The sequence below is a fragment of the Octopus bimaculoides genome, chromosome 4 (genome assembly GCF_001194135.2).
Source record: "Octopus bimaculoides isolate UCB-OBI-ISO-001 chromosome 4, ASM119413v2, whole genome shotgun sequence".
NCBI lineage: Eukaryota > Metazoa > Mollusca > Cephalopoda > Octopoda > Octopodidae > Octopus > Octopus bimaculoides.
In genome coordinates, this window is record NC_068984.1 from 147,535,148 (window position 1) to 147,543,990 (window position 8,843).

General features: G+C 36.3%; 1 protein-coding gene and 1 long non-coding RNA gene across 2 annotated transcripts in view; one reads left to right on the plus strand and one right to left on the minus strand.

Annotated features, from left to right (window-relative positions):
• The window catches only part of LOC106884250 (adenylyl cyclase-associated protein 1), a 105,704-nt gene that overhangs the window by 5,485 nt on the left and 91,376 nt on the right, over nt 1–8,843 (plus strand). The window lies entirely within an intron of this gene.
• Nucleotides 5,850–8,843, minus strand: part of LOC128247646 (uncharacterized) — a 17,298-nt gene continuing 14,304 nt past the window's right edge. The window contains exon 2 of the long non-coding RNA XR_008264021.1: nt 5,850–6,028. This is a non-coding gene — a long non-coding RNA (uncharacterized LOC128247646). The remainder of the gene's footprint in view (nt 6,029–8,843) is intronic.

Sequence of the window (8,843 nt, forward strand, 5' to 3'; positions counted from 1 at the left end):
TGATCATCTCAGTCTTGATTTTACTTTTATGAAATCCTTATAAATTTGAAATTTTGAAACTAAAGAAATACTGAAAGAATCTTAAAAGTTTATGATGTTCTTCATTTATCAATATATCATGGCTACACTCTCTGAGTGGTTGGCGTTAGGAACGGCATCCAGCTGTAGAAACTCTGCCAAATTAGATTGGAGCCTGGTGTTGCCATCCGGTTTCACCAGTCCTCAGTCAAATCGTCCAACCCATGCTAGCATGGAAAGCGGACGTTAAACGATGTTGATGATGATGATGATGATGATCATCATCATCATCATTTAATGTCTGTTTCCATGCTGGCATGGGTTGGACAGTTTCACAAAAGCTGGCTAGGTTTGGAGTTGCACCAAGTTCCATTTTCTGTTCTGGCATGGTTTCTACACGTGGATGCTCTTCCTCACACCAACCACTTTACTGAGTGCTCCACTGGGTGCTTTTTATGTAACATCAGCACCAGTGCTTTTTATGTGGCAACACCACCACTAAGAGAGTCATCAAGTACCCTGCAAGACAAAAGACCCTTAACTGGGATTTTATAAAAATCTAAATAGTTAGCTGGCAGAATCCTTTTGTGTGTCAGACAAAATGCTTCGTGGTTTTTCTCCTGACTCTTATGTTCTGAGTGAACTTTCATCTGTTTGAGTCCTGGGATCAATGCAATCAACTTACTCCATATCTGTTCCAGAATTTGAAACCATTATTCTATAAAGATCAGATAAAAAAGAAAAGGCCATAGTAATAACTAATTAAAACAATATAAAGACATGTAATAAACAATTTCTTATTTATTTTACATCCAGTTTACATGTGACTATGAGTTGGATGGATCATCACAACCCAAATCAGTTCTTTTTTTTAGAGTTACTGCTGTCCTAGACAAGTTGGAGGAGCACATCTTGCTTGTATCTTTGGTTTGATTTCTACTGCTGGATATCAGCAACTACTTTACAAAGTGAACTGGGTGCATTTTATTATGTTCCCCCAACTCTAGACAGGTTATGTCCTCAATAATATGAAGGGTCCTCTCAGCCTTACTTTGTTGCTCCCTTTCCAGCCACTTCAGAATATCCTCGATGTATCTATTGTGGCACCAACAGAAGTGGGATTGCCATGGACTCCATAAAATTAGAGCATCCTTACCGCTCTAAGATGTGTTTGTTCACTTTGTGTTTTATGTGGCTGAGGAGCTGAACAGGAGAGAGAAAGAGAGAGAGAGCAATACCAGAAGAGGAACCAGGATTGGTAGATGAAAGAAGCAAAAGTGTGAAGGTAGAGTGATATTCGATGCAGGATTTGCAATAAAAGGGAATTAGTGACGGATTGCAATAGAGATTAATGGATGATAAAAAGTACTTGGCTGGGAGGGCAGTTGGCCTTTATGAGTCGGGCCAATTTAAAGCTGAACTTTCTTGATGTGTTAACACTAAGAAATAAAAATTAAAGTCCAGCTATTTTGTTAGGCCATGAGCTGGCAGAATTGTTAGCATGTCAGATAAAATGCAAAGAGATAATTTATTGTGGCTCTTTAAGCTCTAAGTTCAAATCCCAGCAAAGTCTGTCTTGCCTTTCATCCTTTTAGAGTCATTAAAATAAGTACCAGTTGCGCACTGGGGTCAATTTAGTCAACTAGCCCCCTTTCCCCCTCAAATTCCAGGCTTAGTGTCTATTATAGAAAGGATTCTTTTTTATCATTTGTAAAACAGTTGAGCCAATTATGGTAAATGTTGGAAAGAATCTCGAGATTATTCATTCTGGTTCTTTACCCTCCTCATCATCATCATCATTTAATCTCCATCTTCCATGGCATGGCTTGCACTCTGAATTCAAATACCACCAAACTCAACATTACCTTTAATTTTGGGTTCAGTTAAACACCAGTCGAGTATCAAAGTCAATGGCATTGACTAAACCCCTCCCCTTAAAATTTCTGGCCTTGTGCCAAAATTATAAGTATTATTATTATTATTATTATTATTATTATTATTATTATTATTATAAGTATTATTATTATTATTATTATTATTATTATTAAGGCTGCAAGCTGGCTGAATCATTAGCACACTGAGTGAAATGCTTAGCAACATTTCGCTGTCTTTGAGTTCAAATTTTGCCAAGATTGACTTTGCTTTCCATCCTTTCAGGGTCATTAAATTAAGTACCAGTGAAATATTAGGGTCGATGTAATCAACTAGACCCTCCCCCAAAATTTCAGGCTTTCTGCCTATAATAGAAAGGATAATTATTATTAACCCATGCCAGCATGGAAAGTGGACATTAAACGATGATTAGAATTATTATTATTATTATTATTCTTTGTAAGTCTATAAACTAGACAAAACAGTGACTCGTTGGCAGAAATGGTAAAGCAACCGGCCAAATACTTTATTAAAACTATATTCATATTGTTCTTTCTCAGTTTTGATTTCAAACTTATGACGTTGTTTTATCTCAGCATTGCATTTCAATTCCTCATGATGCCAAGTCACTTCACTAACATTACTAATGCCCTTGAGAAGGGCATGAACCTTCTGCTGTATATCTTTGCCGAAATAAGAAATCATATATACACACGCATGTACGTGTGTGTGTGTATATATTCTTAGTATGTGATGTTTATTTGAGACTTTAATATGGCTTAGAACATCAACAATAGTTGAAGCAGCATCATCACCTATAAGCAACAATTACCACCCACCAACTTACAACAACCAATCTAACTACAATCTCTTTACAATTAACTCACCAGTAAACTATGTGTTTATGTGTTCACTGGAGTTGGAATAGCCTTTTTTGAGTATTTCCATCACCAGCCAGCTGTTCTCAACCCATACATTTTGCTGCTCATTCTCTTATGCCTGTTCATTCATTCACAACAACCAGCAGTTCGGCTGAATTTCTTTCCTCTTGTAAGTCACCTCTTCAGTTATTTCTCTATTTTGGAATGATATATTGTTTATTTATTTCATGCCAGAACATAGTGAATATCTTGACTATTTGTATTTTGGTTCAGCTATTTATCATCATCATCATCAGCATTATATATTATAAATATTTTTTCTCATTTTACTCATCATTCCAGTGTGTAATCTATGTATGTAAAATCTTATGTATTTTCTTGTAAACCGTAATTGGGACATTTTTGAAAACATTGTCTCCTTCTTCTTAGTGCATGTATATACTTCCTTTATTTTCACGTGATGTCTTTCTGTCTCTCTTTCACACACACACACACATGTTCATAAAACCAAACCTACAGATCCTATGTCACTTGCTTGTGTATCTTCACTTCCCCCAAAATTTATCTTTTACTTGTTTCAGTCATTGGACTGCAGTAATGCCAGGGCACCGGCAAGCTGTGCTGGGAGGTAAACACATACACACAACAGGCTTCCATTCAGTTTCCATTGCCCAAATTCACTCAAAAATCAGTCTTGGGGCTATAGTAGAAGGCACTTGTCCGAAACCATATGGTTGCAGAGCAACCTTCTCAATCCTGTTTCTATGCATGATTGTGCCTAGATTAAAAAGCTATCCTGTGCCTTATATTCAAACTGTTGTCATCAACAAAGCCTTCAATCATGTCTATTTGGTTAATCTCTTAGCTAAACTTCTCTTGGTCCTGTGGCAACATGTCAGATCACGCTGTTGTCGCATATATTAGAGCTACTTCTGAACTACACATTTCCAGCAAGTCTAGTCTACCTCAGAGTTTAGCTTCATATCCTTTAACACTACAACGATGCAGTCACGACTTATATCTAGAAAACATTTTCATATTCAACATCTACAAACATCAACATCATCCTCTACGTTGCTACAGTTAAGTCTTCCAAGAATTACTAATTGTCTGTAAATCTCAGGTTAAGCCCACAATGCAGCACTGCTCTTTTTCTCTCTCTCTCTCTCTCTCTCTCTCTCTCTCCCTTTCTCCCCCCCTCTCTCCCACGTCTATGCTAGACTGCATCTTGTCATAATCTAGTTTAAATTCAAAATTGTTGCCCTCTTAGATGGGTTGGAAACCATTTTCTGAGCTGGAACATTTCATTTTTTGGCCATGGTTTCTACAGCTGGATGCATTCCTAACACCATCCACTTTACCGTGTACACTTGGTGCATTTCAACAGAGCACTAGCGCAAGAAGAGTTGTCTTTGTTCCTTGCTAGAATATTGAGTACTTTCTACTTCGCCTCATTACCCTTTCTTTCATACTAAAGAGATTGTCCTGTGTGTGATGAGACTATAAAGTGTCCCATCTCATGTTGATTCCATTGGCTTGTTCCTTTCATTCTAAAGAGGCGAATACGTGGAACTGGAAGCTATCAGAAAGGACCAGAGTAATAGAGGAGAGAGAGAGAGAGAGAGATAGCTACGTTGCTACATGATAACTAGTTGATGCAAAAGTGTGTATTATGAGACAAAGTGTGTCAATGAGCATGAAATGAGAGCTAGGGGGAAAAGTAAAGTGGATGAATGTTTATCTATCTGTATATGTATGTGTGTGTGTGTGTGTATGTATATATCTGTGCATGTATGTATATGTATGTGTGTGTGTGTGTGTGTGTGTGTGTGTATATATATATATATATATATATATATATATATATATTTATATAATTGCTAAACAGGACATCAAACATTAAGGCAAGGCCAATATCTCAAGTCATATACAATATTATTATAGGAAGTAATTTCTTCCTATAATAATAATAATAATATTGTATACGACTTGAGATGTTTGCCTTGCCTTAATGTTTGATGTCCTGTTTAACAATTATACATCTGCTGCATCAGAAATCTGCAATGGTTCCATAGCTACTGTCTCGGCTATAACCTTGGAGCCCCAGTAATCCATTACAGCACTTACCTAACGTACCTAATCATTTAGATCACCTGTGAACTAAACCCCCATACTTTGTATATATTTATATGTATATAGGTGTATATATGTGTGTGTGTGTGTGTGTGTGTATATTTGCATGTATTTCCTTATTGCATGTATTTCCTTCACCGTCAGAAATTTTTTTAGTACATATTTGTTTTAACATTTTCACTTTTTTTAATTCTTTTAATTTTTTTTACATAATTTTTCATTCTACTTTGATGGTTGTGATGTTAAAGTGCTGGGATAATGAAAACAACCTACATTGAGATAAATTAAAAGGTGGACCACAACCGCCCTGTATTGCGACTCTGGATAACTTTGCTTGTTTTGTTTTCTTTGAAAATGTTTCGCAATCTTTATGTGTGAAGATGGAGTGGTTTGTGACAAACTGACTGCTGTAGAAACAATTTGTTGAATGGCTAAAAAGGAAAAAGAAAACAAATCATGTGATAAGTAATGGCTGTGTGGTTAAGAAGCTTGAGCTGTTTGGTCTCACTACACCTCACCCGGGGCACGTGGTTACTATGGCTCCAGGCCAATTAATGCCTTGTGAGTGAATTTGGTAGGTAGAAACTGTGTGGAAACCTGTCGTGTGTGTGTGTGTCTTTGTGTCTGGGTTTGTTCCCACACCACTTGACAGCCAGTGTTGGTTTGTTTATATACTCATCAATTAGTGGTTCAATTGAATAAATATGGCTGTCGTCCAATGACTGAAGCCAGTAAAAGGACGTAACTGTTTTTTTTTTATTTTTTTATTCAATGTTTAAAAAAGAAATAGCATTGTAATTAGATTAAATACCCTGAGTCACAAGATCAAATGGTGAATAAACTTTGTAAAACAAATATTGTGGAATGTGGGGAAGAAGAAGAAAGGCAGATGGAGAGAAATAAAATAAAACAACAGAAAAAAACAGAAATGAAACTTTGAAGCTGTTTTCTTGTTAAAAATAGCTTTTTTTTTGTATTTATTTATTTAGTACATTTAAATATATTTGTATATACAAGAGTTTGGAATGAAGTTTATTCTCTCATTTCTTTCTCAGGCGAACGTGTTCTGTTGTCTTGACTGTTTCATCTCTTTCTGCTTATTTTGAATGATCAGCTCAAGTTACCTGATAACATAAATAAGAATATGATTTAGAATTCATCTAACGATAACCTGTGCATGTTTGTATTTAAGTATAGATACATGGTCAAGAAGTTTGCTTCCCAGTCACATGGTCTCAGGTTCAGTTCCACTGCCTGGTATCTTGGGCAAGAAGAATCTTCTGCTATAGCTCTTGGCTGATCAAACAAAGCCTTGTGAATGGATTTGTGGACAGAAACTAAAGGAAGCCCTTCATATAGTGTGCGTGTGTGACACATCAGATGATTGTTATAAATGAAAGTCATTCATTTCCAATATTCTGTGGAAACATATCTGACCCTGGGGGAAATGTTATCTTGCTTGCAAACAGATGAAGGATGGCAACGGGCGATACAACAAGATATATTTTAATTCACATGTTCAAACCAAATACAAAATTGAAATCCCTATAATTACTGGAAATTTTAAAAACCTGGTCAAGTATTCTGTGTTAAATTGTGTGTGTGTAAAAGCAGGTATTTGAATTTGCTGTTTTAGCTTATCGACTGAGCCCTCAACTATTCATTTATTTTTTTCTCAAGTCATCATGCTAGTTTAGCTAAGCTTATCACCAATATCATCCGTTCTCACTGTCAGAACCATTGTGTTTGTGATTCTAGCACTGTGGTTCCCAACCTGGGATTCGTGAAGTAATTTCAAAATTTCACACACACACACACACACCCACACACACATAAGGATAAGCATATTAAAAGGGGTCCCTGGGAAAACCCATTTAAATAAAAAGCTTGGGAACCCCTGTTGTAGCACAGTTTCCTCTTTCTCTCCCAAATTGATGACAGATTTCCACTTCACATTTGAGTGGTTTATATATGTCAAGATCATCCAGCTATCTTTTGTTTCATTTCTTAGACTGGCCATGCTGGGGCACTGCCTTGAAGGGTTTTGTCGAACAAATTGAGCCCAGTACTTTTAAATCTGGTACTTGTTTGCTAAGTTAACTACTAAGTTACAAAGATGGAAATAAACCAGAATTGGTTGACAAGCAAAGGGAATAGGGACAAGCACGCACTCACACACACACACAAGGCGTTGATCGGTCCAGGGTACTCCTCATTGGGACTGAACTGAAACCCTGTGATGGCAAAGTGAACTTCTTAACCACACAGTTGTACGTCTATAAAGATTACAAACTTAAAACAATTTCCACCCCCATAATGTAATCAGAATAAAATAAATCTAAATATACTTTCAACTTTTTCTTTTCTTATTGGCACTTTATTTTTTAGTCTGATACTTATTCTATCAGTCAGTTTTGCTGAACCACTAAGTTGTGGGGATGTAAGCAAACCAACAGTGGTTGTTAACGGGGTGAGGTGGGGTTTCAAACACACACTCACAGATACCACTCTATTGACCGTACTATTAGATGTGGTTAAACACCACTGGTCACAATGTGCTTTCTCATGTTGTAGTTTTTAAATGATGCCATCCCTCTGGCTAGGCAGGCAGGGTCTGCAGGTCAGCCCAATATTCCTCCTGAACAGAATATGCCATTCTGTCGCAGGGTACCCCATTTACAACTGACGGCTCTGCAGCAATGTGAAATGAAGTGTTTTGCTCAAGAACACAATGCACGACTTGTGTGGGAGTCAAAACCATGATCTTGCAATCATGAGTACATCACCCTAACCACTAGGCCCTCTGTCTTTTCACACACACATACACATATATATAGGCTTCTCTCTTTCTCTCTCTCTCTCCCTGTATATATATATATATATATATATATATATATACACATACACAATGCCTGTCTAGCAAATCCATTGACAAGTCTTTGGTCAGTCCCAGGCTATAGGACAAGACACTTTCCCCAGGTGTCCTTCGGTGGGACTAAACCTAAAACTCTGTGCTTGGAAAGCAAGCTTCTTCACTACATGGCCATATTTGTACAGAAATACAAAATAACTGTTCAGTTACTGTGAACTGAATCTCTCTCCACACTTCAAACCTGACATTCCAACATTTTTGAGAAATGAGCTTCAAGGACACATGTAACATTTATTCTCTCAAGCACACAAAACAAATTAGATAATTCCTCTCATCACGGTAAATCAACATAATTTTATTTTTCTTTATTCAGTTTAATCTGTGTGTTTTTTTTTTTTTTGTTACTGTGCATTTTCTTTTCTACCACTATAATAAAATAACATATAAGAAAAGATGGCATGCAATAATTTTTATGAAATTTGTTTTTAGCTTTTAGGAAAAAATATTATTTAGTTAAGTTCGTTTCAGGAAAAAAAAATCACAAAAACGAGAAATTGCTGAAAGTTTTCTGTGCCCAGAGGCATCATCAGATGTGTGTGAACATAGAAATAATTATCAGCAAGGTTGCTGACCATAGATTTGACCCATTTTTGACATTTGAAGTGGAGCTTGTTCATAAGTACATTTCTAAACATCCAAACACAATGGATGGAAGTGGATGTCCCTAGTCTTATGACAGTTTCTCCTTCTGCTTCTCTCTCTTTTCTTCTGTTTGCAGAAGAAAAAAAAAACAAAAAAACTCTGACATATAAAATAAACATTGAGTCATACAAGTCTTCTTTTCATCTTTTGTAACATTACTGAAGGAGTCTAATAAACTTTAGTGACTATATTTTACTGGCCCATCTTTTCTCTCTCTCTCTCTATTTTTGTTTGTGTGTATATATATATATATATAGATATATATAGGCGTAGGAGTGGCTGTGTGGTAAGTAGCTTGCTTACACCTGTCGTATATATATATATATATATATGTATGTATGTTTGTATGTATGTATGTATATGTA